General features: G+C 36.0%; 1 long non-coding RNA gene across 1 annotated transcript in view; it reads right to left on the bottom strand.

Moving 5' to 3' along the window:
* The window catches only part of LOC128621227 (uncharacterized), a 40,309-nt gene extending 28,931 nt beyond the window's left edge, over nucleotides 1-11,378 (bottom strand). Inside the window, exon 1 of the long non-coding RNA XR_008388250.1 lies at nucleotides 11,140-11,378. This is a non-coding gene — a long non-coding RNA (uncharacterized LOC128621227). The remainder of the gene's footprint in view (nucleotides 1-11,139) is intronic.
* Between the last annotated feature and the right edge of the window lie 5,523 nt (nucleotides 11,379-16,901).

Raw genomic sequence — 16,901 nt, 5'->3', positions numbered from 1 at the left:
TTAATTACAGTTGAAATAAATGACTTGTTATTTTTGGTCAAGTTTAATTTTGACTCGCTGCGTCTGTTTTAAATTTGAATTCATCGATGTTAAGTATGAAAGAATGAAATGCATTTTATCAACACTCTCCAAACAGGCTCCCGTGAGATATTCGCTCAAGTTCAAATGAAGAAAAACACATTTTCGTTCAACTTTTCATCCAATGTAAAACCGGATAACTTGAGGAATTGATAATTTGAGGAAACTAGTTACCTCGAAATTTTTAAGTTGATAAGTCGATCTCTTTAAGCCAAATACACTTAAATATAACAAGTTTGAGTTCAATTTTTTGTTATATTTAAGTGTATTTGGCTTGAAAAAATCGATTTATCAACGTAAAAATTTCGAGGTAATCACTTTCCTCAAATTTTTGGAGTTAAACGAACTTATCCGGCTTTTTACAGTGTTTGAATTAATCACTGTTAACGAGGATATAACTCTAAAGTATGTTATTTTTCTCCAATGCTTTCCCAGAACAATCTCATGAGACGTTTGTTCAAATTCAAATGAACAAAAACACATTTCAGTAGAAAGAATGAATCCAATTTCAGTAGAAAGAAAAGGTACACACATTAACTCCGCCTCTAAACCTGACCTTAACCCTTGAGCTTTATTTTTTTATATATATATATACAAATTGAGTCGTCCAAATTGGTACAAAGTCGCAAGACCGTGTTAAAAAAAAAAAAAAGAAAAATGCTAATGTATAATTTCAGTTAAATAAAGTATTTTTATTTCTTTTAAATCTTTTTTCATTTCCGTTGCGGTATAACTTTGACCTTCATTTTTCATTTGAATTAATCATGTCAACTAGGATATGACTCTAAAATATATATATTTTTTCTCCAATACTTTCCCAACACAACCTCGTGAGATATCTACAAACACAAATGAACAAAAACACGTTTCAGTAGTAAGAAAAAATTCAATTTCAGTACAACGACAAGGTACAATCATTAACTCCGCCCTTAACCCTGACCTTAACTTTTTAATATAATGTTGTTGTGTGTTTTTTTTTAAAATAAAAAAAAATTGTTACAAATTTGCAAGAACACGTGAACGGTATACTGTATAATTTCATTTCAAATCGAACATTTGTTACTTTGAAATACTTGAAATACTCTGTATTTTATTTTAATTCATCACCGTTAAGTGAGATATTCAAGACGTTTTCTCCCGGTGCTTCAACGAATGATCTCGTGAAACATTCCTACAAATTTAAACAAGCAAGAATAATTCGTATCAGAATTTTGACACCCTACATCCACTTCAAATTTAGTACGGTTTAAGTATTACTTATACATTTTGTTTGTTTGTTTGTTTGTTTGTTTGTTTGTTTATTTATTGCTGCTTTCTGAACATCATCTCGTGAGACATTTATTCAACAAATGGTCATAAAGAAAGGCAGACACGCTAACCACGCCCCGCTCTCCCCCAACCCTAACCTGGATTTGTAAATGTGAGATGTCTGATTAAGACAAATAAAGGCATCATCACATGACTGGCTGAAGTGGAAATGCGTCATCTCTGAACCCTGGCTCTGCGGTGGTGCCACAGCGTCCAGCTCCACAAACACACAAGAAGAGCATGACATCAGCTCTCGGTCATTTAGAGGATCTATTCGAGGCTTACAGTAGGGCTTCAACTTTGGCCTGGAGGAGATGGATTCCACTGAAACCCTAGCTGGTTGTTTTCTCCCTCGCTTTTTCAGCCAAGTATTGATAGAGAGGACTGGCTTAAAGAGCGAGCATGGCCGTTATTATGCTCAGCTCTTCTTACAGGCCAAACTGAGCCTTCAAACCCTCAGGCACTGACTCCGAACAGCGACACCGTAACTACACGATCACGTTACATCCAAACTCCGTGTTTACAATGGCACACAACTGTAGATAACACTCATCTATACATGCTGGAGATACACCGAGGCGGTGATTTCCTGAGAAATAAACCCTAACAAACCCTAATTTTCTCTTTTCTACAAATATACAGACATCCCCATGATCTCTTCCTCTACATTTCACTTTTAAACTTTCCATAATTACCATAAGGGATTTCATGACAACCAGATTTTAAGACGTAAATAAATCTGGATTTTGGTTTACGTTGAAACAGTCCTGCATGTTTCCTCCATTCCAGTTTCCTCACGTACACGTGCACAGACAAGGCGAGACCAGAAACACGTCAAAAAGTAAAAATAACGTCATCTTGTAACGTTTAAAGACATTTTGACGATACACGATATGCGTGAGAAGGTTTCTTCCGTATGTCACCTCAACGTTCCTCCTTATACGGATCTAAATCTACATCCGGTAGATTTGCGGTAACGTCTACTGTTAAAAACGTCATAGGAGTTATATTTTGAAGAATTGTATTGGGTGTGGGATTTACGAAGAATAGTTCCGTAAAAATTACGCAAAGACATTTTTTTTTTTGTTTTTTTTTTGCATGTGCTAAAGGTTCAGATATCAAAGAGACTTCCCCAGAGTGTAAATTGACCTTAAAATTCTAATATATTGTAGTGTGGTGTATTTATTATTATATTTCAAATTTAAAATACATTTTATATATCTTATTTTCCAATAAATCAAGTACTAACAAATCCAAACAGTTCCTTAAGGGCTCTTTGGATATCTGGATATATTTCTTATGCAAAGCTTTCAATAAACCTATATATATATATATATATATGATTCTTAAAACTATTTCTAAACTTTTTAAAATAAATATCAAGCTTGAAATAGTCATGTTCGCCTGGCAGATTTTTTTTTTTTTTTTTTTAGATTTTCTAGTAAGAAGCAAAAAGACCTGCCAGTAGAATCTGAAAATATAAAGCTTGAGTAAATGAGTAAAAGCATTTTTAAAACAAGCCGCTTAATCTTATATTTGGTTTATAATAATCTCATAATAAAAAATAGTACATACATTGGCCCATATTCAGAATATTTTCACTTGCTAAAACCATTTTTTTGCAGTGTAGGACTGGCATCTGATAACAACTGATCCATTTTTGTAAAGAATATATTTTACAAACACTGGTCAGTCCCTGGAGGATTTAGCAGTTGCAGAAATGAACACATAACCAAGGAATCCGCGCAACATTCGCAGGAGTTTTCAAAATTACCGCAGATTTTCCGCAGATTTGGCCAAGACGCATCAAAAGACGGCGTCACGACGCGCATCCTGCTCGTGGATTCACGCGTGTCGAACATGAGTACAGCTAAAAGGTCTCATTTACCAATAAGAATCACTGTGAAACACCGTGCGGAGCTATTTCATGCAATTGCAATTTTAGCAGCTCAAGTAGTTTTTAATTCACGTAAAAAAGCACAACACAAAAAAAGTCTGTATGTCGCGTCGCAGATTTTGATAAAAGGAGCAGCAAAATCGAGCATTTTTTAGCTGCAACGATCGCAAAAAAACTCAGCGAGATCCTGTACGGATTCAACAATGAACTGAAGAGATGAAGTGGTTTTCTATATCTATAGCGTTAACAGAGAATTGAAACAATAAAAGGAAAGAATAAACGAATGAAAAGAAAATAACATTGGTTGATTTGTGAAAAGAAGAAGAAGAAGAAGAAAAAAATGCTTCTCGGATTTTCTCGAAAATTTCCCACAGAAGCGTTCGTGTAATTCTCCTGATCCAAACTTCTGAATCTCAAAGCCTTTAAGAGCTGACGTGAAGGAAATTTTATTTTGTATTTCGCCGTCGACTTGGAGCTCACTAGGACCTAGTGATCATCTTTAAAAAAAAGTAGTGGTTTGGGAAATCTGCCAAATCCAGTGGCAGGCCCATACGAACGCTGATGCTGATGTTCAGTGTGGAATGATGTCACCGTGCTTCTGTTAAAGGAAGACTCCACTGTGACTCCACTAGACTGCATCATTTCTGATGTGTTTAGCATCTCGGGTGCTAATTTGCCAGCTGGTTTCATTACTCCTGTGAGAAGGTAGCACGGATGTAGCGCTGATGTGACAGACATTATTATAGCTAGCGTAGTTACATTGGAGTCTAAGAAGAAAAACGTTTCGGGAATCTGAAATATGCAGTAAGGTTCATAGATAACGATCGGGTTAGCTCCTCGTGTTTTTAGCTGCTGTTAGACTTTTCTCACTCACCACTTTCCAGCGGTGTTCGGCGTCATGTTAACCCTTTGTAGCGAAATCACAGTCAGTTCAACGCTCTTTTTAAACGTGAGGAAAATATAAGGTGCAAATCACATCCGAATCATCTGAGAATATTATTATTATTATTATTATTATTATTATTATTATTATTAGTGGTGCTTGAAAAGCACCGCTATTGTTAATAATAAAACTCTCAAAATTATTGGTGGCCTTAGCGTCCGGCTCTCAAAAGTATTGGCACACTGCCCGTCTGGCTCTCGAAAGTATTGGCACCCTGCGCTTCTGGCTCTCGCCACGTCCCGGTTTCGCCACGGCAAGCACCACTCTTTCTTCAGGAAATGTACCAGTCTAGTTATTATTATTATTATTGTTTTTATGTATAACTTTTTTACATGAATTTAAAAAAAAAAATACATAACAAACAATTAAAGTAAAATTTTTTATTTTTTTGCTAGACTCAACTGATTTTTTTTGTTTGTTTGTTTTAAACTAGTGTTTTTGGGGTGGGGTTAGAGGAATAATTATTCATATTCATATTATTATTATTATTATTATTATTATTATTATTATTATTATTACTACTACTACTACTACTACTACTACTATTATTTATTTATTTATTTATTTATTTATTTTGACATTTTTGCATCATGCAACCGTCCTAAACTGTGTACATGATAAAACAAATCCTCACAAATAATATTTTCTAACATTGTTGTCTTCAGCATTACATATTTTAGACCTGAATGTAATAAAAAAATGTAGACATTGGAGGTTTTTTTTGTTTTGTTTTGTTTTGTTTTGTTTTTTTACTTTTTATTTAATTTTATCTCAAGCATGCCGTTTTAGCCCTACTCATGGACAATCCGTTTACTTTTAAAAACATTTGACATTTAGACAGAATGAAAATTCAAATATCTTGCAATTTCAAGTTTTAAAAAAATGTCAAGCTAAAGAAACTTGTTATGAGTATAAGTCGTTTACCCATAAAATGTTTAATGAGAAATTCAACCTAGAAGTAGTGGCGATGTTGGTGCGAACGCTGGATTCCGTGTCCCAGAATGCAGTGCAGCTATACGACGCAGTGCAGACTCGCCTCCGCTTAGTCAGTCATCTACGAGTTGGCGATGACGCTGACACTGGGATTAGCATGAAAGGTTTGGAAGCTGATCTGTTTGAGAACAGATGAGGAGGTGAGAGACCTGGACAGGATAAAAGACTAAAGTGACGCTGCATCACTCCCTTTAGGTTGAGAAGTAGTCCCAGGTAGTCCCATCAGGTAGTCCTGGGTAATGTAGGAAAGTTAACACAGGTGAAAATAGAGCAACACTCTTCTGATGAAAGAAGAACAAATTGTGATTGATGATCACATGATAATGATAAAGATTAACATGGACGTCTTTCAAGGTGGAATTTCTTCCTTTGACATTCTAATGAACTGAATCCTTTTATTTTCGACGTCAGGACTCGCCACGTTTTAGCATTTCATTCTAACGTAAAAACTCGAGCTTGTAAAGCTGCAACGCACAAATCTTCAGTCTTTTTATGCCATGTGTCTACGTGTAGTCATTTCTCACATCGAGTAAATATTGTAAAAATAAATAAATAAATAAAAAAACAACCACAAAAAAAATAAAAAAAACCAGGAACTCTGTCTGTCTACTGACAATTAAACTCCCAACCCAAAGTCCCTCAGCCTGAATGAACATCCGAGGAAGAACAAGAAGCATGTTTCCTGTGGAAATCAATGAGGCAACGTCGACACTCTAACACACTATGTGCTCCTGTCAAGTCGTTTCCTCCAAACATCCGTTCTGCGAGGTTAGACAAACTTTGTAACTCCGGCGGCGTTCTTCAGCACAGCACGTTCATTGGAGTGGACAGATGACTGTAATTAGCACTAGTCTGGCCTCATGAGGCTGTTATTCAGATAAAATGAGTTTGCCGATTATGCTTTACATATTTTTAGCATGACATTAACCGATCAAGATTGTGCCACTATTAAATACACTGTCAAAGAATATATATTTTGTCTGAATATTCTATTCTAACTCTATATTGTGTTCTAATTATAGATTAATTCAGTAACAAGTTGCCAACAAATGCCATACGTATAATAACCTAAAAATACATATGTTATAATATATTTATAAGGCACAATTTATTTTTTTATTTTTTGCTGAATTCTGGGTTGTAATTTGTCTGAAGGTGTTGATTCATTTTCTATAACAGAAGCGCCGACAACAATACTACCGTAATTCAAATCACTGTATTAATAACAACACTCTTTTTACACCCGGTCATCTTACTGACCTGCTGAGAATCAACCTCCAGCTGTTTCTTTTTACTAACACTTACTTTTCCAGACTTTTCTTGCCCCCGGTCCCAACTTTTTTGGAGACGCGTCGCGGCCGTGAATTTCAAAATGACCTTATTTTATTCCTTAAAATGATACATTTACTCGGTCGAAACGTTCGATGTGTTTTCCACGTCCTATTGCGAATAACATACGGGTTTATGAGAATTGCGATTCATTGCATTTTGTTTCTATTTACATTTATTTACATTTTACACCGCGTCCCGACTTTTTTGGAATCGGGGTTGTCATACGTTGGCGTTTCTATAGTAACAACTCATTCTCGGGGACTTGTACGACCATTGCTCCACATAATCTAGTAAACTGATTTAAAACACGGATGTTGTTGTTGAACAAATTAAACTGTATAATCGTTGACGTGGCGAAGTTTGCTGTGAGGAGAGGTTTATTTAACCTTTACGGAAGAAGTCTCTAGTGTCAGTCGGTATTTTTTAGAAAGGTATCTCAGAGACATGAAAAACTGTGTTATTTATTATTTTACTGCAAGCAAAAGGAGGGAAAAAAAAACAGACGTTGTTGAGGGAACGACTGTTTATAGCTGTCATAGTGTAAGTCATAAGAGAAACGGACGTTCCACACCATTAAATGTGACTGTAAATGGATAAAAGGTATGATGTCATTAATTTATACATTACAAAGTATAATATACGCGTATAAGAGGAATAAAACACTTCAGGATGTGATGTTATAGGAAAATAATCAACTTTGGTGTGGTAGCAGTAACTCTGCTGCACATCTGGCCACATCACCTCACTCTATCCTTAGTTATTTTCCTATAACAGCATGCCCCTGAGTGTTTTCTTCCTTACTTAACACAATCTAGCATCAGTGCTAAAGGTTCGCGTAATGTATAACGCTACAGAGATACCGTAACAAGTTCATGAATGCGCCTATATACAGTACATTTCATTTATGACTGTAGATTACTGACAGGCATAAGGCACTATAACCTAACTATAATCCTTTATAAGCTGTTACTGTGAGCTTCTGAAAATAACAAAACGGAGTTGGATTTGTTTACCGTTGGCGAGATAATGTATTATAATATGTTATAAACACTGCTTATAAAGAAGGATGTACAGGGTGTCCCAAAAGTCTCCACACATAGGGGAAATTAACACTTTTAAAATCTTTCATACTTAGTTTCAATTATATATGGATGTATATTTATATATATATATATATATATATATATATATATATATATATATATATATATATATATATATATATATATATATTTCAGACAGCCTTTAAGAACACCTTTGAAAAAGAAGAACGTATTGAAATCATTCTCGTTGCTGGATCGGGAAGCTGCCGCAAGCTTTCGATGGATTTTAACAGGAATCATGGCGAGCACATCGAACACGGTACTGTCGTGTTGAAGACCGACCGAGACGTGGACGTGTACGTACGAACATCCGCCGGCGAAGGCACAACCGACGTGGTGCTGACAAACATAATCCCCTATGTATGAAGATTTTTGGGACACAAGTAAATTCTTAATTTAAGGCTCATCAACAAATTTCCAGATTGACGTTGTAAAATTCAATAATTCAGGGTTTTGTTTTGTTGGTTTTTTTCCCCATCAGAAATGTCAAAATCATTCACCCCCCCCCCCCCCCCCCCCCCCCAATTGTGAATATTTATGAACATAGAGCAATGTTTAAAGTTTAAGATTTAAGAAAATGCATTAGCTACATCGCATTCCATATCGCAAACGATGATATCTTAGCGAGTACGTCTAAAACATTATCTACAATGAAGGAAAGGTTATCTGATCTTTCTCACTGTGAGATTATGATACAGCGCATGTAAGTCCGTGACGTCTCGTTCTAGACATAGTCGTTCATTTCGATCTTGAAATGGTTCTGTTTCATTGTATTGTCAGACAATTTTTGCTTCTTTTCAGAAATAAATGCTTGAAAGAAGTTCCTAAATCATCCGCCAGTAGAATAACTTACATTGCTAGCTTGAAATGAGTAAAAATAGGTTTAATAATCTAATCCCGTAATCTGTAATGGAATCATTTATGAGAAGCAGCTGAAATTGTGTCATTTGCATTATTTTACTTCGATGCTTAAATGTGTTGTCACGCCTCGTGGGCACTCGGGACACACAAAGAAAAAGTGCTGCAAGGCTACAAAGTCTACTCGTCATAGAAAAGAGAAAACGCACGCATTTCAAACCATCAAAACATGCAATAATTTAGTATTTTTAGTATTTTCATACAAAAAAATTAAAATCTTAATATTAATATTACCGTAGATCTGTATCTTAACCCTTACAGACCTTCACAGCCAAAATTAGAGCCCGGTCCTTTCCAGCGTCGTTAAATCCATCATGGATGACAGGTTCTCAATTTCCCCGTGGATCAAGTGCTAACGAGTTCATACACACTTGTTTCTTGGCTTCTCTAAAAAGTCGACTTAAAGCTTTTAAGAGTTTTCCCAGAAAGAACAAGCCGAAGAACCGTTAAGGTTTCTTTCTAAAGTAAAAAAATTTTTTTTTAAAATGCTCAAAGGAACATACTACATAAGCGGTGAAATAAGGTTTTGTTATTTGCTTAACGAAGCTCAAATTAGACAGTAGTAAAAGGTTTATTCATTATGTATTAGCCTTTATTCATCCCAACCTGTATCGCTGCATACCTCGACATCTGTTAGGTGAAAAGGAGTCATTATTGCATTATTTATTAATGCGAGACTTTATTAAAACCTTGTTACGCAAACTATTGAGCATGAATTAATCACCTGGACGTCCATGCTAAACTCTGAGGTTCTCTGTTGCATCAAGAGACCAGTTTGTTTGTTTAAGAGCTAATAAGACCTAAATAACTCACTCAAAAATGTAACGTTCTCCATAAACTATAGGAGAATTTTAGTTAGCAGTAATTACGGACTGAAACGTATCACAAACTACAGAAGAGTTGACGCTATCTAGGGTCTAACACGGACGTTTAGGTTATTAATTCACGCTCAAAGGAGTTTTACTAAAGTGTTTGTCGAGAAACAGTAATGAAATTACGAGTCGTTTTTTTACATAAGAGATGTCTAGTTATGTAGCACTACGGGTTGTTACGAATAAAGACTTGTACATAGTCAGTAAAGTGTCTATTCAGTGTCTAATTTGAGTTTTATTAAAGAAATTGCGAGATGTTTATTAATCCCATTGTATGTGTTTCTTAAGATCAATTTAAAAGTTCAAACAAAAACTTTTCCTTTTTTTTTTCTTTTTTTTTTCTCTAATCACACATTCATACAAACGCTAAAGAGCATCTGGATTCATCAACTGAAATCCGTGGCATTTCATCACATTTGTATATTTAATTTATTCTGAATTTTTTACAAGACTTGTCAGAAGAATGCTACTTTTTGTTCTGTGTGATTCCTTGCGAAATTGTAGCTCGGAAAACATTTTCGATTAAAATGAACAGCGGAACGGGAAACCCTCGGGATTGCTTTTACAGCACTATCAACAAACCACTGTTTGTGTGGCTGAAAGTGCATACCGGGGTGCGTGAATATTCTCAGTTCATCGAGCTACGGAAAACTCAACCCGGAAATATCTTGGAATAACCAAGGATTACAAGAGGCCAAAAAAAATTCCAGTAGAGTGTAATTGGTCAAATGAATGGCTTTCCTGCTTTACCCTCAAGAGACCTTTGGTGTTGAAACCTACAAGACATGTGTGGTTGTAAAAAAAATTTAATAAATTAAAAAAAAAAAAAAAAAAAAAAAAGGAGAAGTGGGGGAGGGGGGGAGGGGTGTAGATTTCCATTTCGAGCTTGAAGCCATTCATGTGCCGTTCAAATTGGCATGACATATGATTTAATATATAAATGAATGAAACTTTGTAGATTTTTTTTTTATTTTTATAAGGAACACATGAGTATATTAATGATTAACATCTGCCTTTGCACAACATAGATGTATAAGGCACGTGTGGTTAGAAGATTTTAGTTTCAAGCTCGGGGCTATTCACGTGTGGTTAATATTCAGCAGTGTATGACGTACAATTTCGTAATTTTTTTTAACATATTTAATATTATTTGCAGATTTTCTGTTCATGAGAAGCACACCACAATAGGAATATTGTGGGATTGGACATGTATAAGGATGACTTATCATTTAAACAATTCCAACATTCACATTTCCAGCTGAAAATCTAATCAAAAGGTGATGGGTTAGTCTGAACTTTAAGTGATTGGAATACTTGATCATTTGGCTCAACTGTTAAAAATTTTTTTTAATTTTTTATTTTATTTTTTTTAGAAGGTCTTCAAAATCGGATCCTTCCTACGTATATATAAAAACGCCGAAACTGTTCCCAGGTCAGAAATTTCGACCTGTGTGGAACTCTAACACAAAGCTGTGTCTAGCAGATAAAGCATGAGCGAGTGTGTTTACAGAGCGCAGAAAGACAGCTCAGCCAGGCGCTCGTTAATCAAGTAATACGTTACAAAAGCAACGGTCGGGGAACCTTCGTGGAACCTTCACGGGACGCTCTCGCAGATAGATACAAACCTGCTGCAGCATTAAAACACTTTGGTGTTTATTAGCACAAAAAGTTCGGAGAAAAGACGTTTGCACTTACCTCACCCAGAAACACTGCAGGACTACTGCATGAGAATAAGCATCCGTTTTTAATCTTTCACCTTTCATGCCTTGTGGAATCTTGAGAAAGTTCGATTAGGTGTACGAAACCCACGGTGTCTCCATCCACAAGCGTGAGCACGCGCCCGTGCACCGGCTTCAGCACTGTGCAGCTCGACTGCTTCCCTGTGCTCCTCTCCAATGAGAATGCCTAAGCCTCTACCACATGACGTGAGCCAAAAAAAAAAAAAAAGAAAAGCAACCCGAAAGCCAGAGACTGAAGGGGGGGTGGGAAGGAGGGAGAGAGAGAGAGAGAGAGAGAGAGAGAGAGAGAGAGAGAAGGAGAGGGGGGGGGCTGGATCCAGCTGGAACAAAGGCTGAAAAGCTGAGTCCACCTGAGGAGGTGGTTCAGGTCTGGATTTTCGGCGCAGGCTGGGTTTATGGAAGCAGCAGAGCGAAGAGAGGGAATAAGGGAGCGAGGAAGGGAGGGAGAGAGCAAGAGAGCGAGAGAGAGAGAGAGAGGGAGGGATTGTAGGGGGGTTGCAATGCAAAGAAAGTGCGCATAATCCCTGCCCTGCAGAAACTTCCTCCCTTTTGAATATGAGACGCAGCCCCTCAGACCAGCGCTGGAATGCAAAGGCCAGGATCCCAGAGGCCCAGTTAGGCGAGAGCCAAGTCGGACTGAGGTCTTACAGTCAGCAAGGGCAAGTGTGTGTGTGTGTGTGTGTGTGTGTGTGTGTGTGATTCAGTTGTTCAGAAACTAACCTTAACACTATCGCCTCAGAGCAAGAAAACTTTGTGCACACTGAAGTTGGTGAAAGTGAGAACTTTCTTGAGGAATTTAGTCAGTGAATAATGTACAACCTTCTCCCAACAGCTACCATCTTTCTTCTTCTCCCAGAGAGAGAAATCGGAAAAAATAAACAAATCAAAATCAAGTATTCAAGACTGCAACCGAACTGAAATCGGATTATGTCGTCCGGCATAAAGAGCTTGTGTTTAATTCCGAGATTATTTTGGGATTATTCAAATTTAAATGTCGTCTTTACTAATGCGCATTAAAATAAAAAGAAGAGTTTAATCTTACTTTAATTCGGTTTAAACTAATATATCATTGTGGCTGTGCTTTATTTCTTCATTGATCCCCTTTATTTTACTATAAACATCTATCTGTCTGGGGTTTTTTTTATTATTATTATTATTTCTTAATTTGTGTTTCTTTCTTTCTTTTCAGACTGATGTTATTTTATATACACAATGAAAATATACTTAGACAAAACACGAGTGCGCATGAGAATCTTTGCTATCCGATATAACCATCTTACATCACTTTTGGAAAGTTCCCCTTGCATCACACTGCCCTGAGCCAGTCATGACGCTTTTGGACGCCTCGTGATGTCAGCACGATGACTGTAGCCAACAGGAACACGATAAGAAATACGTTACAGCTCCTTAAGGCAAGCTGTGAACTTTCAGACTTTCACAAGCAGCTGCTTCGGGTTTCCACATGAGCCGTTTATCCGTAATCACGGCTCGTATTGGGAAAAAGTTCAAGCCCATGTGATCGAGACACGCTTCCTCTGCGTGTTAATGTGCTGTCACAAGACGTGAGTTTGCTCAAGAGTGAAGCTGAGCGGAGGGAGAGCGCGACAGCCAGCTGTAAGAGATTCTTACACAATTTCGATACTTGTACATTTCGGCAGTTCGAACTTGGATGAAAAGATGTCGAGGGAGGGGCTGAGTGTTCACCCCGTTTTTATTTTAAAATGACCGATATCGAACCGAATCACCCTTATTTGTTTAAAATTCAGAACAATTTCCAATTCATCGACGTTTCCCGCGGAGACCTACTAATCCACAAACATCAACCTTACGGGAAAATAAACTTTGTTTTTGAGAATTGTCAAAACCAAAATATCTCGACTATGAAGGAAAAAGGGGGGGGGGAGGATGGGGGGGAGATGGCAAGATAAGTCCTGACAATGTAGAGCACTTAAAATAGAACTAAAGGTTAGATGATTCTTTAATTTATTTATTTATTTATTTATTAACTAAAACCATTTATTTGAGATTACTGAGATTATATTTAGGCTTAGATTTAGGATTAAGTATAAAAAAATTACAAGGAAGTTACGTACATACAAACAAATCCTATTCACCCTGTATATCCTATGCACAGAAATCTCTCTCTGTGTGTGTGTGTGTGTGTGTGTGTGTGTGTTTATGAATCCTAGATTTTTGTAATGCATTATAACATGTTATACAACATACATAATAGCTTATAATACATAAGCCTGTGCAACTGCTCATAAATAGTGATAGGTATACCGATAAGTGCAAAACCTGTTTTAAATAAACATTTATAATGTGTTATAAAGCATACATAAACTCCGATACAGCATATAGTATCATTTCATAATGTCAGGACGCGTAATGCATGAGCCTGACCTTTTTTCAGTTTGTCCCTGACCAAATACTGTCAACACTTCCTATGAATCAGGTCATTATAACGCATTATAAACGCACTCATAACATGTCATACAGCATCCGCGATACCTTATAACGCGTGAGTATGTGGAATTGCTCATGAATAGCTAGAGTTACATGCATAACACTTGCTAAAGAATGAGGATACAGTATGACAAGGTCAGTTTACATTATAATGCATTATAGGTTCATAAGAACATTGTAGACACTAATGCGATATGCTACGACATTAAAACACTGAATTTGAGACACCGATGGAACAAAATTGGAACGAACAAATCTCAGAAACACTTCCTTTGAGATCTGAATTCATAACATACATTTATAACGTGCTATATAACATAAATCAGACCTTATAATGCCTGGACCAAGCCTGTGTAATTGCCAGTAAACAGAAATAGTTGCATGCATAACGCCTTATAAAGCACGCGTATACAGTATGACATCATAACGTCGGGTTACGTTATAACAGTATAATTACATTGGAACTGTTGATCTGTGAATCCTTTATTCATAAGTTATTAATTTATGCAATATTATATAGCATACACAACACTTTATAATGCCTGGAATAAGCTTGTGTAATTGCTCATAAATAGGTAGTGTTACACGCATGACATTTGATAAAGAATCTGTATACGTATATGGATATGTATAATGCATCATGATGCCTGTTCAAACGGACATTGTGACCCACTATAACACTGTCCTGAGACACCAGTCAACTAAAACTGATTCCGAGCAACAAATTTGGAAAAAAAAAAAAAAACGTCATAAGAACACACTATTCACAACGTACGCATGTGATATAGCATACATAGTACTTTATAATGCTTAGCAAAGCTGTGTAATTCCTCACGAATAGCGATAGGTACACGCACTTTACAAAGCCTGAGAATACGGTATGACTTCACATTGTCAGGTTCAATTATAATGCATCATGCGTACAGGATGACTTAATAATGTCAGGTTAGAATTATAATTAAGGTTATAACATCGTCACGAGACCATTATAAAGTGGAATCATATACTTAAGAAGGGTTATAAAGTCTTCATGCAATTCGTATTCGTAGATGCGTTATAGCTATACGTACAAATAGCTATAAAACGTAATGTATTTTTTTTATATAATTATATGTGTATAACATCTTAAATGCATTATAACGTGACATGAACATGCTCAGTTTATTATAGATGTGATCTTTATTGAAAGTGCTACCATAGCTAGTTTATAAGTTATGTATAAAAATAATTAATAATAATAATAATAATAATAATAATAATAATAATAATAATGATGTGTATTATACCTTACAAATGCTATTACTACACATGATTGTGCTCATAGTTTATTATAGACAAGCCCTTCATAGAAATGCTACCATACATATGTTATATCTGTATATACAAATAGGTATAAAGTGTAATATTTTTGCCATATGAATGCATTATAACATGATATGAATGTGCTCATAGCTTAGTCTAGATATATGACCTTCATTAAAAAAAAAAAAAAAAAAAAAAGTGTTCCCATAGCTACATTAAAGCTATATTTACAAACAGCTGTAATATATTTTATAAATAATAAAATTGTGTATAATGCCTCACAAATGCATTATAACGTATGATTGCGCTCATAGCTTATTATAGATATGACCTTCAAGGAAAGTGTTATCGTAGCTACATTATAGCTATATTTACAAACAGCTGTAACATATTTTCATGAGTACTTGTAACAATGTGTCTTACGGATGATTTGCTTGATTTGTAACATTATTTGAATATGCTCATGGTTTATTATAACTACACTACGACTTTCATAGCAAGTGTTACAGTGTTATCAGTTTCTCTTCCTAACCTTCAAGCTACACCAAAACAAAGCCGCTCAACCATACAAGAAGTCTTCAGAGCAAACTTGCGGCCGTTTTCAATCAGCGTGTGCCGGAGCCTTGTTGCGCAGCAGCTGGTGTAGTTTGTAATCTGATCGCAGGACCACACAAACCCTTCGCTACACCGCCGCAGCTCTGCACTTCAAGCAGCACTGAGCTTGTCGTCACCGTGCCCTTTTCCAGAATTATTCAGGAGACTAATCAGACCCTGAGGAGGGGGTGGGGGTTGGACAAGAGTTGGACCGTGGAATAGGCTTCATCAGATCTCCATTTGGACTACAGCCAGCATCAAAATGATGATTAGTGACTGTTGGACAAATTGTCACTCCATATATATATATATATATATACATACATATGTATGTATGTGTGCGTGTGTGTGTGTGTGTGTGTGTGTGTGTGTGTGTAAGTCATATTTTTCAGTGTACAGGCTGACAGAATGACCTGAAGGTCAATGGGTAATGATTTATATGAAGGGTTTTATGATTAATAATGAAACTACGTGCTTTAGCATTAGTAAACTATATAGAATTGTAATAATCAACATATTAATTATTAACTAAATAATAAGAAGAAATAAAACACCAGTCGCTCTACTTTCTCTCTCTCTTTCTCTCTCTCTCTAAAATATAAACTCCTTCCAAAATTACAAAATAAACGTCTCCTTTCAGAAGACTTCCTTTGAATTCTGTAATCATAACATCCATTTTATAACATGTTATATAGCATACATAACACCTTATAATGCCTGGACCAAGCCTGTGTAATTGCTCGTAAACAGATATAGTTACATGCATAACGCCTTATAAAGCACAGGTATACGGTATGACTTCATAATGTCAGGTTACATTATAATGTGTTATAACACATTAAAGACACTAGTGTGATGCCCAATCACGTTACACTTGAAACTGGTGAAGCATTTTTTTAACCAACACATTTCGGAACCATTTCTTTGGAATCCTGTATTCATAAGATATGCATTTATAAAATGTTATATAGCATATATGACACCTTATAATGCCTGGTATAAGCTTGTGGAGTTGCTCATAACTAGCTGTTGTTACATGCATAACACTTGATAAAGAATCAGTACAGAGCATGACTTCTCACATTACGTTATAATGCATTATAATACCTGTTCATAAGGACATTGTAATGCACTATAACACTGCATAACAGGCTTATGTGACTGCTCATAAATAGTTAATGTTGCATGCAAAACACTTGATAAAGAATCATTACAGAGCATGACTTCTCACGTTAGGTTATAATGCATTATACCTGTTCATAAGGACATTGTAATGCACTATAACACTGCATAACAGGCTTATGTGACTGCTCATAAATAGTTAATGTTGCATGTAAAACACTTGATAAAGAATCA

This window comes from Ictalurus furcatus, chromosome 17 (genome assembly GCF_023375685.1).
Source record: "Ictalurus furcatus strain D&B chromosome 17, Billie_1.0, whole genome shotgun sequence".
Lineage (NCBI taxonomy): Eukaryota > Metazoa > Chordata > Actinopteri > Siluriformes > Ictaluridae > Ictalurus > Ictalurus furcatus.
Note: the sequence above shows the minus strand (reverse complement) of the source record. Positions and strands in the feature narration are given on the sequence as shown.